A 21,177-nucleotide genomic window follows, 5' to 3' on the forward strand; every position below is an offset into this window, starting at 1 on the left:
GGAAGCCTTGGTTTGTGATTGGAAAGTGCGAATCTCCACCCTGCCTTGCTCTTTCCCTGTCTGGTTCTCTAGGAAGCAACATGGGACCCGTTGGGTCTTTTAGGTCAGACAGACTTGGGTTTGTGTGGTGTTTGTTACTCAGCAGCTAGGTTACCTTTGGACAGAAATTTAAGCTCTTTGAGCCTGGTTTCTTCATTTGTAAAATTGGTACAAAAACACCTACCTCCAAAGTTATCAGAATGAAAAGAGATCATGCATATAAAATGCCTGTCATGGAAATACTCCTGATGTGAGTTCATCTGTTTTTCCTCTTCCTCTTTCCTCCTTGTCCACCTAGTTTTTGTGATGATAATGGAGGAAAACAGAAATGACCAGCTCTTGGAGACATCTTAAAGGAGAAACATTTTTTTTTTAAAGTAAAACAAATGACATCCTCTTCCTGAAACTCTTTTACTGTTGACTTGCTGATATTTATGTGTCTGTTGCCTAATTTCAGTAGCTGGTTGGGGCTGACGGGATTGCCAAACTGTTGTTGGTGAGTGCAGAAAAATAACATTTCCAGAAAGGGTTTCTAGCAGGTATGTCCTGGTAATCTGATAAAAGATGCTCGTAGTAACCTGCTGGACACCATCCCCACATTGATATACGTTCTTTAGGCTACAAAGATTCTGGTAGGGCCTTTTTTCCTTGAGGCCCGCTTCAGTCCTGCCTATGCCTTGGGGAGGACCCAGGTTGTTATTACCAGCCTGGTATGTCACGAATACACTGAGTCTCAAACCAGCTTATGAGTACTGGAGCCAGGACCTGGGATTTTGGTCTCTTAGATAATTCCAGACCACATTGCCTTCTGGTCTGGAATTATCAATCCAAACTCCATCCCAGAACTTTGCGCCAGAGGAGGAGCTAATCCCCAAGTCTAGTCAGTGCCCATATCTATGAACTTGGGCACCCTGGGAGGAGGGGAACTTCACCTGGATTCTCACTTAACTAACAGCCAGTTTAATCTTTTGTTCCTCTTTACCAAAGAACAAAAACAAACAAACCAAATCTTTATCACTGTATTGAATATAGCTATTTTTTATAAAAAATAATACCGAATGGATAAAAAACACAATTTTATTTAGTCATACATTCACTGAAGCCTATCATGTCTCAGGTCGATTCTATGGGAACAGAACATTAGTCAGATACAGACACTGTTTCCAAGGAGCCCATGGTCTAGCAGGGAGGGTAAGACACACCTGGGATGGCAGGAAGCAGGGGCGTCCTAAATGCCGGCACCAGCCAGCCTCGTTCAGAACCTGAGGGACGTTGGCATGAGCTGTTCTCTTTTTGATCTTCCTCAGTTGGAATGTTCCTTCTGTAGACAAAGGTATCTCACCCAAGTGTCTGGAGTTGTACTGTCCTCCAGAATGTTCAGCAGCATTAGAATACTCTTTTTTTTAAAGGTTTTATTTATTTATTTGAAAGAGAGAGCAAGAGCGAGGGGAGGAGCATTGGAGGAGAGAGAGGGACAAGCACTCTCTGCACTGAGCATAGAACCCAACGTGGGGCTTGACGTTAGATCCCTGAGATCATGACCAGAGCTGAAATTAAGACTGAGCCACCCAGGTGCCCCTGGAAATGTTCTATATGGGTACAGTCCAGTTTAGTAGCCACTAGCTATGTGCGGCTACTGAGCACTCGAGAAGTGGTTAGTGCAACTAAGGAAATAAATTTCTAACTTAATTTTAAGTTCAATTGTCACTAGTGTCTACTGTACTGGATAATGTCATTCTATAGGCGAAGTGGACAGATCTTTATGGCCATGTCATTCCTGGGAGGTAGCTGCAGGTGGTGATGGGAGAAAGCTCTCCCAACATTCCACTCCCCTCCAGGACATCTGTCATCACTTGGTTCTCCTGGGGTATACACCAGGAGGCTAAAATAGACAGGCCTGTGTCCCCCGAAGTGCCACTAAGCCAGGCCCTCCCCACACCTACGTGCGTCTGCCACCAGCAATGTCACTTTCTCCACTGACTGATAAAATTAATAGAGTCTGGCAAGGCACAGCTTTGGAAAGATGCTAACGCTCTGTGGAAGAGAGGCAGTGAGTTGTCCACAAAGCTCCAGGCCTAGCTATCAGGGACATGTGATGCCCTGAAGGAAATATGCAGGAGACAGGAGGAGATCTCTGATCCAGTCCCAGCCTACTGTGAACTTACTCTGTGACCCTGAGTAGCTGTTCCCTCTCGTTGGGCCCCAGTTTCCTTTTCTATAAACAGTGGTGGTGGTGGTTGTGGGCGCATTTCCTAATTTGTCAGCCAGCTCAATGCTTCTGAGAATACTTATTTCCAGAGACAGCAAATCAGATAGTGAGGGAGCATCCAGGGATTTATTTTTCAATGTGAAATACAAGGCAAAACCAATTTAGCAGTAAATTTAAAAAATGGGTAGAACCGAAAGTACATGGTGTTGCTGGTAACCAAGTGTTACCAGTGAGCTTAGGCAGGTGTACTTCAAAGCAGTAGGAAGCAAGGTCCTAAAGATTACAGAGGAGGAGGGAGAAGCCGACATGGAACCAACAAGAGAAAAAAGCAGAGCATAAAGATCACAGGGGCCACACAGTGTCGGATAAACAGGATTGCCAGACTGCAAGGCAGTGAAGGGTGAAGAAGGCAAGCAATCAGACCTCCGTGAACTGGAGAGAGCAATTCGATCCAGGGTGACGAACAGCACAGTTTGCCCTTGATGCAGAAAATCCTGATTTCTTCGGTTAGTATCTAAAAGCACAGAGAAGAAAAATGCCTGTGGGAACAGCTTCATGATACTCAGTCAGTCAGCAAATATTTCTTAAGCTCTCTACAACAGCGGTTCTCAATCCTAGCTGAAAATCAGAGTCACCCAGGGAGCCTACAAAATACCAAGTTAAAAAACCTGACGTCCAGGCCCTGATTTCTAAAGACCCTCCTTTAATGGGTCCGGACTGTGCTCTGTGCTGGTGGGTAGTAAAAGCTCCCCTCAGGGCTCCAGTTTCCAGCCACAGCTGATAACTTCTGGTTCCTTGTTTGCCAAGCTTTATGCTAAAGCTGGGACCTAGGATGGGAACAAGATCGACATGCATGGCCCTTGTCCTCACCAGTGTAGATATTTTCCAAGGTAATAAAGACCCTGTGAGTTTTCTGGGGTGAGAATGATCTCTATACTGTACATGGAGGAAATGATACTCAGAGAGGTAGTTTATTCCCCAGGTCACACAAATTAAGGACTCAAATCCATTAGATCAAGTTTAAAACCAAGTGCTCCCTTCCTTTACACCACATAACCTCAAGCAACAAGACACTGAGAAAGGTGACATTCTAGTGGTCCCTTCTCTTTAATTTTCAGACACCTGAAATGTTCACCAGGCTTTGACCATAGTGATAGCTGTCATTCCTATAAGTGCCCAGGGGCTGCAGAAAGTGGCTAAAGGCTAGGGACCCCTAATGTAGATTATGGTAGGGACACACCTTACCTGAAGTCCCTAAAGCAGAAAACACTAATTTATGGATACCTAATATTTGCCAGGCAATGTGTTAGGTGGTTATTAAAGGCACTAATACGAAGAGAGTCCTCAAGGATTACGTTGCCTGGTGGGAGGAAATAAGTGCAATATGACATGATCATGAATGCTTTAGAGCAGGGGTCTGCAACCTTTTTCTGGAAAGGGCCAGATAACAAGTATTTTCAACTTTACTTGGAATCGTGGTCTTTGTCACAGTTTCTCAGTTCTGCCATCATAACACAGAAGCAGCAACAGACAGTTCACAAATGAATGAGCATAGCAGTGTTCAAATAAAACATGACTTATGGGGTGCCTGGGTGGCTCTGTCAGTTAAATGTCAGACTCCTGATTTCGGCTGGGGTCATGATCTCAGGGTCGTAAGATCGAGTCCTGCAACAGGCTCTGTGCTGGGCATGGAGCCTGCTTAAAAGTCTTTCTCTCCCTCTCCCTCTGCCCACTCCCCCTACATTCTCTCTCTCTAATAAGTTAAAAAAAAAAGAGCCGCATGATTTATGGACACAGAGATTTGACTTATATATGATTTACACATGTCACAAAATCTTAATCTTCATTTGGTTTGTTCTGATCATTTAAAAATGTAAAAAATCATTCTTAGCTTGCAGGCTATACATAGCAGGTGGGCTGGGTCTGGCTCACAGGCTGTGGTTTGCCATCTTCTAGAAGTATCATGGTGGGAGCCTGTGGGAATGCACATTTTAATGACATCCGTGAGCCTTTGCCGCATCTATTAGATAAGACAAACCAGGTTTGGAAAATCAAGGGAAACTTCTCAGAGGAGGTGACACTTTGACTTCCCCCATTCACCTGGCTGTCCTTTAGCCAAGAGTTGTTTTCCTAGTTGGAACATAGATTCAAATCACGTATAAACTGACTCGAGTGCCAGCTTTGAATTCTCTAGGTATTCTTTAAAAGCAGAAACAAAATCAGACTTAAGAAGAATATTCTCAATATTTTAACTGGATGCCCTCCTTGTGTTGGAATGTAGGGCTCTAAGGTTCTTTTACGGTAAAGGAAAATGATTCCTGTTTTGGCAGAAGTTAGGAGAGGATAAGACAAAATATGGACTGAGCATCTTCTATGTGCCAGAAACTGTTGTGAGCATTCTCTTTGAATTTTCTCCCTTAATCCTCTCAGGTCCCCTACATCGCCTTAGTGTCCCCATTTTACAGAAGAGGAAACTGAAGCTCAGAGGTGTCAACCTTCTTAAAGTCACAAAATCAGCAAGAGGCAGAGCCGAAGTCTGGACTCGGGCTATCCAGTTTTGAGGTGCAGTCTCCCCCATCATGCCTCATTTTCTTATAAAATGACCATGCGCAAGGAGGTTTGCTAACAGAATTGAAATAGCACAAACGTTTCTAGAAAACTTCTAAACTGAATCGATGCCTTGGGAAACGAAGTCTGAATTAAAATGTGTCTGTAAAATATCTGTCATCCTCATTGGCTCACCTGCCTGCACCAAAATTTTATCCAATTAAGATTTAAGACAGGGGTTGGCAGGAAGACAGATGGCTTTTAGAAAGCCAGTCTTTACGAGGGCTCTGAATATTACTGGAGCCTGAAAGATTTATGCCTCCAAGCATCAATCTTGGGGGGCATTTTAGAAATCAAAACTTTTATATGAAAGAGTTCCATCCAGTAATGAAATTCACTCCTAACTTGTTAATACTCTCCTTGCCCTTCCTTTGTAGGGAGGGGCCTAGTAAAACTGCTTCCGGTTTTGAGGCCAGTTTCTTTTTCATCATTTTAAGAACCATTCTGCTAATGTTTCTTTCCCGGGAAATCAGGGCCACTTGATACTCACTAGAAAACTCAAGGAAGAAAGAAACCCTGAAACAGCACCACTCTGCCCCGGGCAAGAGCTCTGTGCAGCCTGTACGTCCAGTTAGTAACCCTTGTTGTTTCCCAGTTAGGTATGATGACTCAGACAGTCATGGTTCCCCAGATTCCAGTAGGGAATATCTGTTATGACTCCCCAGTTCGCATTTCCAACTCTTCTGGCAGCAGGCTACTCTTCCTCAGGGACCCAGCCCTTCCTTATCTCCAGTCCCTGCAACTTCAAGTGAGACACGTGACCCGGGCATCTGCCAATCACCGCTGAGACCACTGCACGTGGGTGGGCACATGCCCCAAACCTCCCTATATAGAGTGAATTTTGGAAATTTTGCTGGTAATGCATGTGGGGGGGTGTGTGGATGATTTTCCATTTGATGATGATGATGATGGTGTGTGTGTGTGTGTGTGTGTGTGTGTGTAGATGATTTTCCACTTGATGATTACCTGATAGCTTTATTGATACTTTGTGGGGAAATCAGTTTGGGATGGAGTTGAAACAAGGAAGGAAAACAGAAATGGAGAAGGAGACAATTTAATGACATCAGTGAGCCTTTGCCACATCTATTAGATAAGACAAAACATTCTATTTTTTGTTTAAATTTGAATTTGGTTCCTCTCACTTAAAACCAAATGAATCATAGCTGCAACTTGAACCTCCCATTTTCTAATTCAGTCCCAGTATCAGAGTCTCTGTCTTGATCTCTGTCCCATGTCTCTGGACTCATCACCCACAGAGTGTCCTGGTCCTTCTGCTCCTGGCACACACCTTGTTCTGGCCAGTTCCACCTCATTTTGTCTACCCTGGAGACCAGACATTCACCAGTGCCTGATCCAGACTCAGCACTGAAAAGGCCAACTTTATTCTCTTATAGTTTTACATTTATTACATAAGCAAAACATATTAATAATAGAACATGGATTTAATATATGGCTTACTGGAGAGAAATATTTGTTATTTATAACCTTTCTTTACCTAAGAAGTGTGGATCCAGGTAGCAAGAGGATCTTTTGTTTGCTGAGGGTAGACAAAAACTTTCATTCTCAGTATACTGGCCATAGACATATTTAAAGATGATATTAAAGAGTGGGAAAGGATACACAAGCAGAGGATTGCTCTGCCAAAGAAGAGGCCCTGGGAGAGATGGTCAGGGCAGATGGGAGGGGGGCGGGGAGAGTGCATAGCCAAAGTACGGATCGAAACAGGTATGGAGTAAGAGGCAGGGCTCTGGTGAGTTTCAAGGTACACTCCTGTGCACTGTAAAATGTCAGTCTTCTCCCTACCTCCCCCTGTGAATTTGACGGTATTCTGCGTTGCTCACTATGCCAGATGAGTGAAGTTAATTTGAAAAGAGCTTGAAAAAAGAGAACAGGGGGACAGGAGCAAGCAGCAAGCATATCAGACATTTGGGCTGAAAGGAATAGGGACACAGATTCTGTCGGGTAGAGGACTAGACAAATCCCCTTTACAATAATTTTGTTAATATCCCAGCTGAACTGAAGTTCCAATCTAGATAGTAATTGGAGTCTGGCAATGCCAAGCTTTGAAGCTTTACATCTGCATTAGAGCCTGGAGGTTTCTGGAAGGGAATTGTTCTTTGTCCTTGTGCCTAATTTGCATAGTGAAAATTTTTTATTGTCATTAAATATACTTTTGTTGTACAATTTTTAATAGCTTCATAATATCCACTCTGTAGCTGCAGAAAAATTTATTTAGTCAATATTTTTGTTTGACATCAAGATTGTTTATATGATTTATTTAAATAAACCACACTGAGATGTTGTAGATATGTTCTTGTAAATTTTCCTCAGAAGAAATTCCTAGGAATGGAATTCATGGTCAGAAAAAAAATTAGTATTTTCAGGGATATTTAAGATATGTTAAGGCAGTGGAAATATATTTCCCTAGCAGCAAAACCTTGATAGTGCTTATAAAGTTATCAATGAGCAGCTCGAACTCACAGCCCTGAGATCAAGACCTGAGCTGAGATCAAGAGTTGAACACTTAACCAACTGAGCCACCCAGGTGTCCCTAGGTCCGTATTCTTGGGAAAGACTTATAGCCAGGGTGCTAGGGCCCTCATTTCTTCCACAGAAGGTTTCACCTGATTGGGATGAAAATGCTGACTCAAGTAGCTATCTCCATAGGGAGGTTAAGAAGTGAACAAATAATATTGGAACTCTGGAATCTTGGGACAAATTCTGTAGAAGACCTGTACCCTCTCCCTGTTCTTCAAATATTTTTTGTGTAAAATCTCATTGCCTCTACTTTGCATACAGAAAAAGATCTCAAACTCTTTGAATCATATCCAAAATCCCCAAACCAATAAATGCAGATGAGATGATGGAAATAGAAAATCACCCTTTTTAAAGCTCTCATATAATATTTGATTTAGGCAAAGATCATCAAAGAAGCTAAAACACATAAAAAGTTGTAGGGAATGGGGGCACCTGGGTGGCTCAGTGGGTTAAGCCGCTGCCTTCGGCTCAGGTCATGATCTCAGGGTTCTGGGATCGAGTCCCGCGTTGGGCTCTCTGCTCAGCGGGGAGCCTGCTTCCTCCTCTCTCTCTCTGCCTGCCTCTCTGCCTGCTTGTGATCTCTCTCTGTCGGATAAATAAATAAAATCTTTAAAAAAAAAAAAGTTGTAGGGAATGGGATATTCACACAGTGCCAAAATATCACTGTGCAATTTACTAATTCAAATGGGAAAATATACCATTGCAATAAAAAGGTCTGATGGTCAACATGTTGCACCAGGTGAGTGAATTCAGCCTCAATGATAGTGGGATGACTTAGCATTAGGTACCTCTCTATGTACTTCAGTGCAGGATTCAAATATCACCTATAACATATTTTTACCCAAAAGAGTTTAATCTGAATGCAATTAGGCCCCTCCAGACCTAACTTCCACTTTCTAGAAAATATGAGGGACAAGAGAACAAGTTAAATGATACCATGAAAAAGCAATCAGAAAAATCCTGAGTGTAGGATGTTGCATAGGACAACCACTGAAACTCTTCAAAGATTCAGTCACATTTAAAAACAATGTGGGAGAACTGCTTCAGAGTCTAAGCTGAAAGACATAACAACTGTGATGGTTAATTGCATAATTGTATGTGCAACTTGACTAGGCCATGGGGTATCCAGATATTAGGTCAGACATGATTCTGGGTATTTCTAGAGGAGCTTCACATTTGAATGAGCAGACTGCTCTTCAAAATGTAGGTGGACCTCATCCAGTTAGTTGAAGGACTGGATAGAAAAAAAGACTGAGTAAGAGGAACTTCTTTCTACTGGACTACCTTCAGGCTGAGACATGGGTTTTGTTTGTTTGTTTGTTTGTTTGCCTTCAGACTTGAGCTGAAAAATCAGCTCTTCCTGGATTGGAAGCCTGCCAGCCTTGAACTAAAACTATACCTTTGGTTCTCTTGGGAAGTTTCTAGCTTACCAGTTGCAGATCTTGGGAATTGTTAGTCTTTATAATTACATGAACCCATTCCTTACAATAAACTTATGTATATATCCTATAGGTTTTGTTTCTATGGAGAACCCTAATAAAACAGCTAAATTCAACATATGAGACTAACCTCAGATCCGCTTGGGAAAAAAACAAAATCAAAATAGTTATATAAAAGACATCCGTGGGGCAATTAGGAACATTTGAATATCAATTCCATATTGGATGATACTGTGAATGATTTTTAATTTGGGGGAACTGATAATGGCATCATGGTTAAGTGAAAGATGATTTTTATTCTTAGGAGATGAATGCTGAGATACTTAAAGTAATGTGGCTTCATGTCAAAACCTACCCTGAAATGGTACAGAAAAAACATATATACTGGGCCTCTGGGTGGCTCAGTTAGGTTAAGAGAGTTTCAGCTCAGGTCATGATCTCAGGATGCTGAGATTGAACCCTGTATGGGGCTCCTTGCTCAGTTGGGAGCCTGCTTGAGATTCTCTCTTTCCTTCTGCCCTTCCCCATTCCCCACTCATGTACATGCTGTCTCTGTCTCTCAAATAAATAAGTAAAATCTTTTAAAAAGCACATATATACAGAGAGAGAGGGAAAAAAAGAGAAAAGATGTAACATTAAATTGTTTTATCTCAGAGCAGGGTATGTAAGAGACATTATGGTATTCTGCTAACTTTTTCTGCATGAAAGGAGTATCCTAACCTTGCCTCCTGCAGTGCATCTAAGGCTGTATGCACTGTGTGCATGTGCCTGGGCTTCAGGGAGCTCTAGGGGCCCATGGCCTGTCCTTCCTTCGATGCATCAGGCTGACATGATGTCTTCCCCTTCTTCCTTTGTTTTCTTTCCTTCTCTAATTTCTTAAGAAATAAGCTTAGTGCATCGAATTTAAGACTTTCTTCTTTTGTGATATAAAAATTATTTGTAAATTTTTAAAAAATTTATTAAAAAAATTATTTGCCTTCTAAGTTTTAAGGCAAAAATTTCCCTTCTAAGTTCTGTTTTAGCTGCATCTCAAAAGTTTTAACACATTTTTGTTCAGTCCATTCTAAGTATTTTCTAATACAACTTTATTTGACCCATGAATTATTTATGTGTGTTCTTTTATTTTTAAATGTATGTAGGTTTTTAATGATCTTTGATAATTAATTTCTAACTTATGAACTGTGGTCAGGGAACATGGTCTAGTTTTTACATTTGTTTTTACAACTGTTTTACATCTGGTTTGTGGTGGAGTGTGTGGTCAATCCTTGTTAATATTTTATGTATGCTTGAAAACGTGGGTTTGCTATCATCTGAAGACGGGAAGCTCTAGCTATGTATTTGCATGAGGTAAAAAATGATAATCATGATATTCAGATGTTTTATAGCTTTATCAAGATTTGCATATTTATTTGTTAAATCCAAGGAAGGAAGATTAAAATCTTCTACCATAATTGAAATTTTGCCAGATTCTTTTTGGAATTTGGATGGTTTTTCTTCATATATTTTGAGGACGTACTTTTAGGTTCTTGGGAGGTACAGGGTTAAGATAATCAAAAATAAGAAAAGTCTGGGATACTGTGACAGTCTACGAGAGCCAAAGAAGACCTAAAAACTGATTGAATGCCATAGAATATTCTGGATGGGATCCTGGAACAAAAAGAAGACATTAGTTCAAAACTAAAAAAAATCTTTAGTTAATAACAATATATTGGTTCATTCCTTATAACAATGGATCATACTAATGTAAGATGTTCATAATAGGAGAAACTGGGAACAATGTATATGGGAACCCTTTGTACTACCACAGCAATTTTTCTGTAAATCTAAAACTGTACTGCAATTAAAAATTTATTTTAAATGAAACTGGTTCATGGATTCTTCTCCTACCCACTTAAGCCATGAAACAAGATGGGATAGGGAGGGAGACAAACCATAAGTGACTCTTAATCTCACGAAACAAACTGTGGGTTGCTGGGGGGAGGGGGGTTGGGAGAAGGGGGGTAGGGTTATGGACATTGGGGAGGGTATGTGCTTTTGGGTAAATTGGAAGGGGAGATGAACCATGAGAGACTGTGGACTCTGAAAAACAATCTGAGGAGTTTGAAGTGGCGGGGGGGTGGGAGGTTGGGGTACCAAGTGGTGGGTATTATAGAGGGCACAGCTTGCATGGAGCACTGGGTGTGGTGAAAAAATAATGAATACTGTTTTTCTGAAAATAAATAAATTGGGGAAAAAAAATGAAACTGGTTCAGGTTCATGATGCCCTTCAGAAGAAATGTAAACCCAAATATTTCCACGGATAAATCCCCACAGATATTGATCTCAAAACCTAAAATTACAAAAACACAGGAAATTAACACTGAGAGAGAGAGAGGCAGAGACAGAGACTAGGAGACAGAGAATACATGAGAAACAGCAGATTAAGGGTTCCCCCAAACTTAAGATAATAATATTATCTGCTATGGAGTATAAAAATTATTTTAAATAATTAGATGTATCAAAGAAGGAATTAAAAACATGGAGAAATCATTAGAAATAGTGGTTGCTATATATTTTGTTCATTTATAAAAAGTGTCGTGAACCTAAAAAGGCAGAAATGACCTTCTTTTAACAGAGAAATAATCAGAAGAATTTTCTTGCTCAGTGGTGTAAACAACCATGCATCTTGCTCTAAGATGAGTAGTCATTATCAGACACATAATCTCAAATGTCAGCTTTAGAAACACTTGTGAGCAAAATACTTGGTAGCAAAATTTAGAGCAACCTTAATGAAAAGTATGAGAGCACCATTACTGAATGATCACAAAAAAATTTAGGAAAAATAAATCATAGAGGGTAAGGTTTCCAAAAACATACAAAACTTCTGTTCTGTTTGCCTCTACCCTGAAACAGGGAGGGACTTTCTTAATTGCAACTGAGTCATTTAGTAAAGAGTTTGCGCAAAAATCACTAAAGTTTGTCTGCAATCTCAAATAAATGATTTTTGCAGACTCAAAACTCTTACAAACAAAAGGGTGAACTGAATGTAATTCTATTTTGCTTTCTAGTGTACCTGAAGTTTTAATTCCATCATCTCTGGAGCCTAAAAGTATTTGCTTACTTGTAGAAAAGCATCTGATATCCTTACACGCACTTTTAAGCTTCTTGTCTGCAGCATGAGTCACATCGGAAGACAACAGAAGACCCTTTTAAAACGAAAGAGCGAGTAAACAAAGGGACAGAAGAACCCTTTTGATGTAAAAAATTCTCCTTAGAGTTCTCTGCACATTCAGTTGTGGTCTATGCAACTATGACTCCATTAAATGATATTAACTGTCCCAAGCCAAGAATTATTTTATTTTTCCTCCTTTGTCTGAAATGTAACTCACCCACATGGGAGCCAGTTAGTCATCATCATTTTAAAAAGGCAAAGAAATATGCTACAGTCTGATTACATTCAAATGCTCAGGACATATCAGTCAGCCAGAAGAGCATCTTGTGTTCCTATTAGAATTTTGTTGCAGAGAATATTATCACTTTATCACCCTCCACCAGGTTTCTTAGGTAAGAGATGGAGGCTATTTTCATTTTTTTCACAAAAATTAAAGAGCAAGAAGTAGTTTGTCTGGGCAAATGAAAAAGCAAACAAGAAAACAGGAGCCAGTTCTCCTGCCCCTTGTGTAGACCCTAAGAAGATTTCTTCTGGGGATACTTAGGTTTGAATAAGAGGATGAAAGTAAGTGAATGTATCACATGTAAGAGGCAAATGTAATTCTTCACTTTCTCATTCCGCCAGAACAAAATCCTTTAGCAAGTCTAGACTACAGAACTTCCAAAATATTAACCAATCCAGGCTTCATTCATGTCTCCTTCTTCCTCCATATTCCAAGCTTACTATCATCTTATCTTGGACCATGGCAAAGACCTCCGGAGGGCCACCCTTGCCTCTCCTGCCTCCTTCCATCCATTTTGCTCATAACAGCCAGAGGATACTTAAAAAAACAGAAGGAAGCAAGAGTCATTCTCCTTCATCAAGCCCTCTAATTACTTCCCATTGGAATAAAATTAAAACTCTTTAGTACAGCCTCTAAGATTCTGTATGATCTGGTTCTGTGCCAAAAAGTCTGACCTCAACTCCTATCATGCCCTCCACTCACCCACAATTTCCCAACAACACTTGCCTTGTTTCTGTCTTATAGTCATGCCTATTGCCATCTCAGGGGTGCTTGCACTGGCCACTCCAGAGCCTGAAAGTTTTTACGATCTCAAAATGCCTACCTCCTTCGTGTCATTCAGGTCATGGTTTAAATGCCACCTCTTCAAAGAGGACATGTCAAACCCCTGTCAGTTTGCTAACAGACATTCTTTTTCTTACTACTTGCTATACTTTGCTTTTAATATTATTGATTATTCAATATATTTTTAGTCTATTTATTATCTATTCCTTCCAGTCTCCCATTAGAATCTTAGGTTCATGAAAGCAGGAGACTTGTCTGTCTTACTCATTGATATATCTCCAACATCTAGTGTAACGTTTAACATTTAAGTGAGTCATAAGTAACTGGTTCTTTTAATAAGTTAATGTCTGAAAAAAATGGTGGATGAAATTATTTTCAAGACAGAGACCACATAAAAGTTGGCCAATATATAGTATGGTAACTATTTGCTTATAAGAATAGAATGCATTAAAATCGTTTAATAACACAACAATTGAGACATTGTGTTTTACCTTGATTCATGTCCAAAGATATGACAAAATACCCATTTGACAATGAAGATTGGCTGTCCACCTACCTTTATGACATCCCCCCTTCCTTATTGTAGGATTAATGCCGGAAATTGATACCCAACCAGGGACCATGTTTTCCAATCCCTTCCCACTCATCCCTCTCAAGCTTGTAGTTCTGTATGGTTATTTTGATGAGTTCTGGCTTGTGAACTGTTAAGGGAAATGATATGTGTTTGTTCCAGGTCTGGCCCCTAGAGCCCTTGCATGCAGTCCCCCTCCACACTCTTGTCCACATCTGACTGGCAGGAATGGAGGTGAGGCTCAGGACAGTAAGTGTTGTGTTAAAGATGACAGACCTTCTTGAGTCTGAGAATGGCTACATAGAGAAAGCCATACTGCTAAAGTTTTTTATGTACTGGTCCCGCTTCCTGAGTAAAAAACAATTTTCTATTGCTTTTGAGCCATTACATGTTGTAGGGTCTACATATTCCTGCAGTTGTCCTAGTAACTAATATTTAGGTTTTGGGTAAATTGAAAATAACACAAGAGCAGGTTTGGCCCATTAAAATTCTTCTCGTTTGGCTCTTGGGAATCTAAAAGTGAACATTTTTACACTAAATTTCAGAGGCCAAAAAAGAAGGAAAGATTGCAGAGTATGAGGATATATGCCATAGATAAGAAGGTGAAGGGTTTAGAGTCACATGGTGATAAATGATTTCCAGCTGGCCACACTCCTGCCCAAGGGCAATAAAAAGACTTCCATTGCAGGGGAGGGGGAGATAAGGTGTATAGAAAGAAATTCTTCCAGGGAAATGGCAATATTTCCTTGGTCAGTGTGAGCTCATAGTTAAGTTATAAAGGAGGAAATTTTTATCTGTGGTTTCCTTCTTGGTTCCTTACCCTCCGGCCAATGCACATGCCTTCTTCTTTCACTTGTTCCTTCAAAAGGGTGCTGTCCTGGCATCAGGAATTCTAGCTTCTAGCTTGGTTTGTCCATCACTTTCCTTGAGCTAGTCACCTCACCTCACTAGATCGAAACACCTTCTTTTCTAGGAGGAGGTAGGGTCATGATGTCTATCTGTTAGGTTGAGAATTGTTTCCTATTCTGATGTAACATTGAGCAGAATGGATTAATTATCGATGATTCAGTGTCTTGGGCCTCACTATCCTAGAGAAACAAATCTCCAAGAGTATACTGAGAGGTCTTTGGGCTAGGTGTTGGGCTAGGATTGAGGGTGAGAAAAACTCATCCCTTGGTGTTCTCTGAAAAAGAAAAACAGATCTTTGGCCATATGAATGATGCTAATTTTGCCTGAAGGAGGAGATCACAGCCAGGATCATTGAAGCCCTCCTGCTAGTCTGTGAGAGTTGTTTTTCTGCTACCCCCTGCTAGCCAAAGCTCATTCTCAATTTCCATCTGAATGACCTCTCTTTGGAGATAATAGAGTGGCCTTGGTTATTGTGATACTCTCATAATGTGCAAATTCTGTGCAGCAGCAGGCACAAAGACTACATAATTCTCATAAGTTAATTTCCTCTATCCCCCGCAATAGCAGCACGAGGTGGCTCCAGCTAAGACCAGTGTGGCTCCACGGACTGCATGGAACTTCAAGAACACTTAGGATACAACTTTATATCTTCCTCCGATGAAGTGCAGAGATATTCTAAAGGGGTGTCACAGCACTTTGAGAGACATCTTGACAAGACTCACAGAGTGGTGAGGAGATTCAACCAGCATGACTCATGGCTCTCATCAAGGAAACGTTTGGGATGTTCTAAGGAAGAGGGGCTAAGCTTGCTCTAGCAGCCACAGTGAATAGATAATCAAGGACGGGTAGATGGAAGCCACAGGTAGATGGAAGCCAGAGGGAGCTTGATTGCGCTCCAAAGAAAGAATGGCTGTCTTTGAGAGGGAATGAGCTCCCGGTCCCAGGGTGCTCATGCAGACCTGAAGAACCTCTCAGAGGATATGAGGCAAAGGAAAACCAAGGTGGACATGGAAGAGAGGAAATTTTAGCTCAATATCAGAAATGATTCTGAGAAAAGTATTTAAAGAGATCTTAGTGACTGAGATATTCAGAAAAAAATTCCTCACTTTGATCAAATACTGGACTATATGACTTCTAAGTTTCATTTTACTCAAAAAGCCTTTAATACCTTTAATTCTCTCTAAGTAGGATTACTTTTTCAGTTAATTTTTAAATTTTGAAATTAACACATGCTTCTGATTGAAGCCAAATATTACCCAGAAAAGCTATAAAGATAGAAATGTCTTACTCTACCTCTTCCAACCTGCCTACATCCTTACCTCTTATATGTGGTTTCTTAGCATTTACAACCCTGGAGGGATTGGAAGGAAGGTGCGGTAACTTTGCAGGAGAAAAGCAACAGTTTTTCTTGTCTTCTGGTTGAGGATAGAAGTAATAGTTGAAAACATTTTCCTTCAGAATTTTTAAAGCATTAACTCTCTTGCCTTTAGACTTTTGGTGTCCTACTTGGAAAGGCCACTGCCATGTTGACTCTTAGTCCAGTTTCTTCATTTAGCAGATTTTATTTTTCCTTGGCATTTTAAAATTGCAGGGATTTTGTTTAATTCACAGAGTGGAACACTTGGTGATAGCTTTCAATCTGAAAAGTCATAGCTTTCAGTTGTGAACTCTAGCCATTGTTTTCTGCCCTTATTTTTCCCATTCATTTTCTGGATCCCCCCAATAGTCCTACAAGACCATACTTTTCTCTAATTTCCTTATCTATTATTTCTTATTTTTCATATCTCTGGATTTTTTTTTTTTGGTTGCTATTCTATTTTTGATAAATTCTTTTGATTCTTTTTCTGATTCTGATACTGAGTTTTTATTTCAGACATGATTTTTTTTTTTTTTTTTTCATTTCCTAGAGTTCGTTCTGGTCTTACGAGTATTTCTCTTTATGTTTCCTCTTCTTGTTTCAGCACTTGGGAGATATTAATTATAAGGTATTCTATTTTGATCTTCTCCAAATTACTTGTTTATTATTATTATTATTACTATTATTATTACTTGTTTGTTGCAATCTATCTCTTACTCATATTTTAAGCCTTTTTAGATGTCTGGTGTCTTCAGTTACACATTCCTAATTTTCTGCAAGTGTGGATGAATAAGATGTCGACTCTGTCTTTACTGGGAAGTTCCCAAGCATCAAGTCAAGCTTGCATCCGGAGAGCCTAGATACCAAAATCCGTAAGTCTTTTCTCTAAATTCCTTCAGTTTCCTCATAAAAGAAGACATTTTGTCTCAAGGCTGGGACCCAGCTGAGCTCCGGGAGTGGGCCTTAGAAAGGTGGATGGGAATTCTTGGGTTCAGTTTTCAGATTTTCCCCTTACCACTTTTTGGGGCCACATTTCTCACAACAGCCCTGCACTGTGCCTGGTATCTCCAGATCAGGAATTAAATGATTCTCATTTTCAAAGGAACAAATCTCAGGTCTCTAGTGTCTTGGAGCGCAGAGAATTTTCTGGTGGTCTGGAGTAAAAGGGGGAACTGGAGATCCAGCTATCCTCTTTCTGACTTCCAACTGATCTTACTTTCACTCCCAGCAATTCTGTTCCTGCTTTCTTGCTCAGAGCTGACTCTTGAGGAGGTCTATAGGTCAGGTTGGCTGGCTTCCAAGAGCAACTCATTCCACAGGCCCTGAAGTTGTAACTGTCCCTACCCTCCATTCAGACCTCCCCAAACAAGCCAACATCTCTTATTTTCTGCAAACTTCTCCTCCATGCTTCCTGTCCTCAAGACAAGGCATGTCTGTGACCGATCTAATATTTTCAAGGGAAGTACGGATTATTTTTTAAGATATTTGAAACTGTAATTGCCTTTTAGGACTTTTTTTTGGAAAGTTTTGGAAATGTCTGCATTTCTTAGTAGACACTATTTCCTCAATGTTCCTGAGACTTTGTGGAATCACAGCCACTAGAAGCCTCAAGAATCCTATACAGGAAAGTTGCCTCAGTATAGAAGTAGAAACAAACACTTAGAAGCTTCTATTGGAATGCAGACTGCCAATTTTTTTAAAAATTCAAGGAGTGAAGAATCATCTTAAGGTAGCTGTAAACATCAAGCTGATAGAAGGGCCTCTTGAACTTCCCACATCACCTAGGGTATTATTCCAGGTGTTGTTTTTCTTATTGTCTGGAGGAGTTGTAGGAAGGCTTTTCCATTTTCTGGTTTCATCTTTTAAAGTCTAATCAGACTTGAAGCACTACCATCTGTCCTCTCCTTAAGGAGGTGCTGAAGAGTATCAGATGACTGGAAAATCTTCCACGTGAGCAGACACACTCACGTCCTCACACACGCTTCCAATTATTTAAACTTTCAAAGGCTCTGAAGTTAAACAAGTTCTTTCCAAGGAAAACTGACTTTGCCCTCTCTAACCTACTCTCTTTCCAACCTCAGCACCTGTACAGGAATGTCAAGGACACCTCCATAAACTGGGTTGACATCAGAAAGCTTCCTCCACCAAAAACTGACAGAGAACAACACTAATGTTCGGAAGCTTTTCTTCTGTGGGGCTGTGAATCTCTGCTTCTCTCTCATTAATAAGAGAATTTTACTTCCTTGGGCAAAATGGAGTGCAGCTGTCAGTTATTAATGACAGAGAAATCATAATATTATTCTAGTTTATCTTCAGCACCCCTCTAACTTTTACTGAGTTATTTTGGGTGTAAAGCAAGTTATTTTTGGCTTTTCAAATGTATTAATCTTCATGAGGAGGAAGCAGAATAGCAGAGTGTTTAGGATCTCAGTGTCAGGCACAACTGAATTGAAATCTTGGCTCCTCCATTAACTAACTATGGCATTTTGAGCATATTACTTAACCTATAATATTTATGTGTTATCTAAGGAATACATAGTAAGGGTCCTTTTTCAATAGAGCACTGAGGAGGATTAAATGAAAAAAATGCTTATAAAGATCTGAGCATATCGTTTAGCATGTAGTAAGTGCTCAATTAACCTAAATGATTATTGGTATTTGAAAGTTTAAAGGAAATGCACATGTGCACATGTGCATGTGTAACTATGTTGGGTGTGTGAAAATGGACTGTGGAGGTCTTGTTTTGTTTTGTTTTTAAAATTTTATTTTATTTATTTATTTACTTATTTGAGCACAGATGGAGAGTGACAGGGAGAAGCAGACTCCCCACTGTACAGAGAGCTGCGTGTGGGGCTCAATCCCACACTCATACCAGGACCCTGAGATGATGATCTGAACCAAATGACCAAACAGAGACACTTGACCGACTGACCCACCCAGGCACCCCAGACAGCAGAGGCTTAAGAGACTTAAACCGAGGAATATTGCAGCTGTACTGGAATAGACTTCCTGATGATTCCCCTCCAACACCCATCAGGATTCCTCCATAACTCCCTGCTGAGGAGTGGTCACATGGCCTTCCAGAACAGAGCTCCCTATGCCCATAGGTTTCCCATGTCATCTTCAGAAGGCTGAGCTGTTCATAAACTATTTTTTTAAAAGATTTTATTTATTTCTTTGAGAGAGAGACAGTGAGAGAGAGCATGAGAGGGGAGAAGCTCAGAGGGAGCAGACTCTCCATGAAGCAAGGAGCCTGATGTGGGCCTCGATCCCAGGACTCTGGGATCATGACCTGAGCTGAAGGCAGTCACTTAACCAACTGAGCCACCCAGGTGCCCCTAAACTAGTTTGTTCATAAGCCAAAAATATGGTTCCCTATCATTTTCATCTGTTGGCCTCTCATTTTCATCTGAGCACCCTTTGAAGGCCTATGATACAAGTTTAATCTGACCTCCACTTCATGGTCCTTCAGGGATTTGAACACAGTTATCAAGTACCCTCATGAGATTTTTCTTGGCTGAGGCCCTGAGCAGAATGTTTTTCTTTCCTTCCAGGATTTGTCTCCTGCCTTGGTCTCAGGCCCCCTTCTGTCTTGGACAGTCTTCTCTGTTATCATGAGTGGTAGCTGGTGCTTAATGTATAGTTGCAGAAATGTTTTCACCAAAGCAAAGCTCATCTTTTTCTCAAGGAATTTTAAGTCTCATGAGCTTTGTGAATATTCCCAAAAGGCCATGTGAAAGAAATCTGCATGCCAAACAAATTTTTAAAAAATCAGAAATCCAGGATCCAGTAAATTTGAGCTCATGAAAACTTCTTTGAATCATCCTAAGAAATGACTATTTTAACAGTGGGGTTTGTGCTTTTGTTTATCATGGTGTTGAGAAACTGTGAGGCAGACTGGAATCTTGAGGAAACTGGGGTTCCTAGATTCTCTTTTCAACTCTACTTTGAGAAGCAACCCTACGATTCAAGTACAAGATCTTGAGTTTAAGTTCAGTTTCTACCCCTCATCAAAAACAAATGGAAGCTGTGTGAACTTATTTACCTCCTTGAATTTTAGTTCCTCACATCTTTGAGATAGAGCACAAATCTCTACCTTCCATGACAACAGTGAGAGATTCAGTGTTATAACACACCCCATACAGGGTCTGTAACAGCAAGTCTTCTGGGTACAACCCCCTAACCATTTCTAGTCAATATAGCCTCAAGATTATTCATATTGCAAGGACTCTTTCTGGCTCTCCGTTTTTATGGCAATCTGTTAGAAAATTAAAGACTGTTGGGAGATCTGACTCCTTGAGTAAAATAACTGGCATGCAATTAAGAGTCTTGGAATCTATTTCCACTCAGCTCCTGTGACAGTGGGCAAGTTTCTGCCTTAGCCAGGATCTCAGTTTTCTTATTTTGTAAATGAGGATCCTGGTTATGATTGGAAGTTCGTGTGTGTGTGTGTGTGTATGTGTGTGTGTGTGTATGTGTAGCTGTGTTGGGTGTGAGATATTGATATCTCAAATGTGACATTCTGTGATTCTAATTTACTCTTTCCCTTTCCAGTTTACATCATTGTTTGATACTTCCTGGAAGTTTACTTCAGAAAGCTAAATTTTACTTTAACTCTAGAAATGTATTGAATCAGAGAGAATAGAATTCCTGGAAGCATTTAAGCTAATGCCCTGAATAGTAATTTAGACAATTTCTTCTTACTCCATTTTATGACCAGAAGAACTCTGGGGTTACACAGAATGTCAGGATGTGCATCACTTCTACTTCCCAGGGAGGAGTCATTCTAAGAAGGATAAAGGGACAGGTCATTTATCAGTTGACAGTTGCTGAGAAAGAGGAATGATGCCCTATACAGTAGCATGGCAGGTATCGGGGGCAGGCTCTCCTAACTAGCAAGCTTGCCTTACAAGTTTGCTTCAGTGATGATGAACCCCAGAGTAATATCCACACATCCAGGCAAAATGACACATGATAAGTATAGGAAAAAAACAAAAAACAAAAACAAGAACCCAATATTTCTATAACACCATATACTTTTCATCATGTTTACATCTATTGTAACAATATAGACCTTAATATGCAGCTCTGCAATTTGCAAAACAATTTTACTTCCAGTAGTGCACAACAACTATAATCCTGCAATATAATGGGGCATGGCAGGAAAGAGAAGGGCTGAGACTAGTATTAATTTGTCTTGGTAGAAAAAAATGAACCAGAGTGAAGTTATATCCCTGGTTCTATATAGAATCCGTTACTCTTCCGTTCCATATTGAATAATATTTGCATAA

Source organism: Neovison vison, chromosome 6, assembly GCF_020171115.1.
Source record: "Neovison vison isolate M4711 chromosome 6, ASM_NN_V1, whole genome shotgun sequence".
NCBI classification, from domain to species: Eukaryota; Metazoa; Chordata; class Mammalia; order Carnivora; family Mustelidae; genus Neogale; species Neogale vison.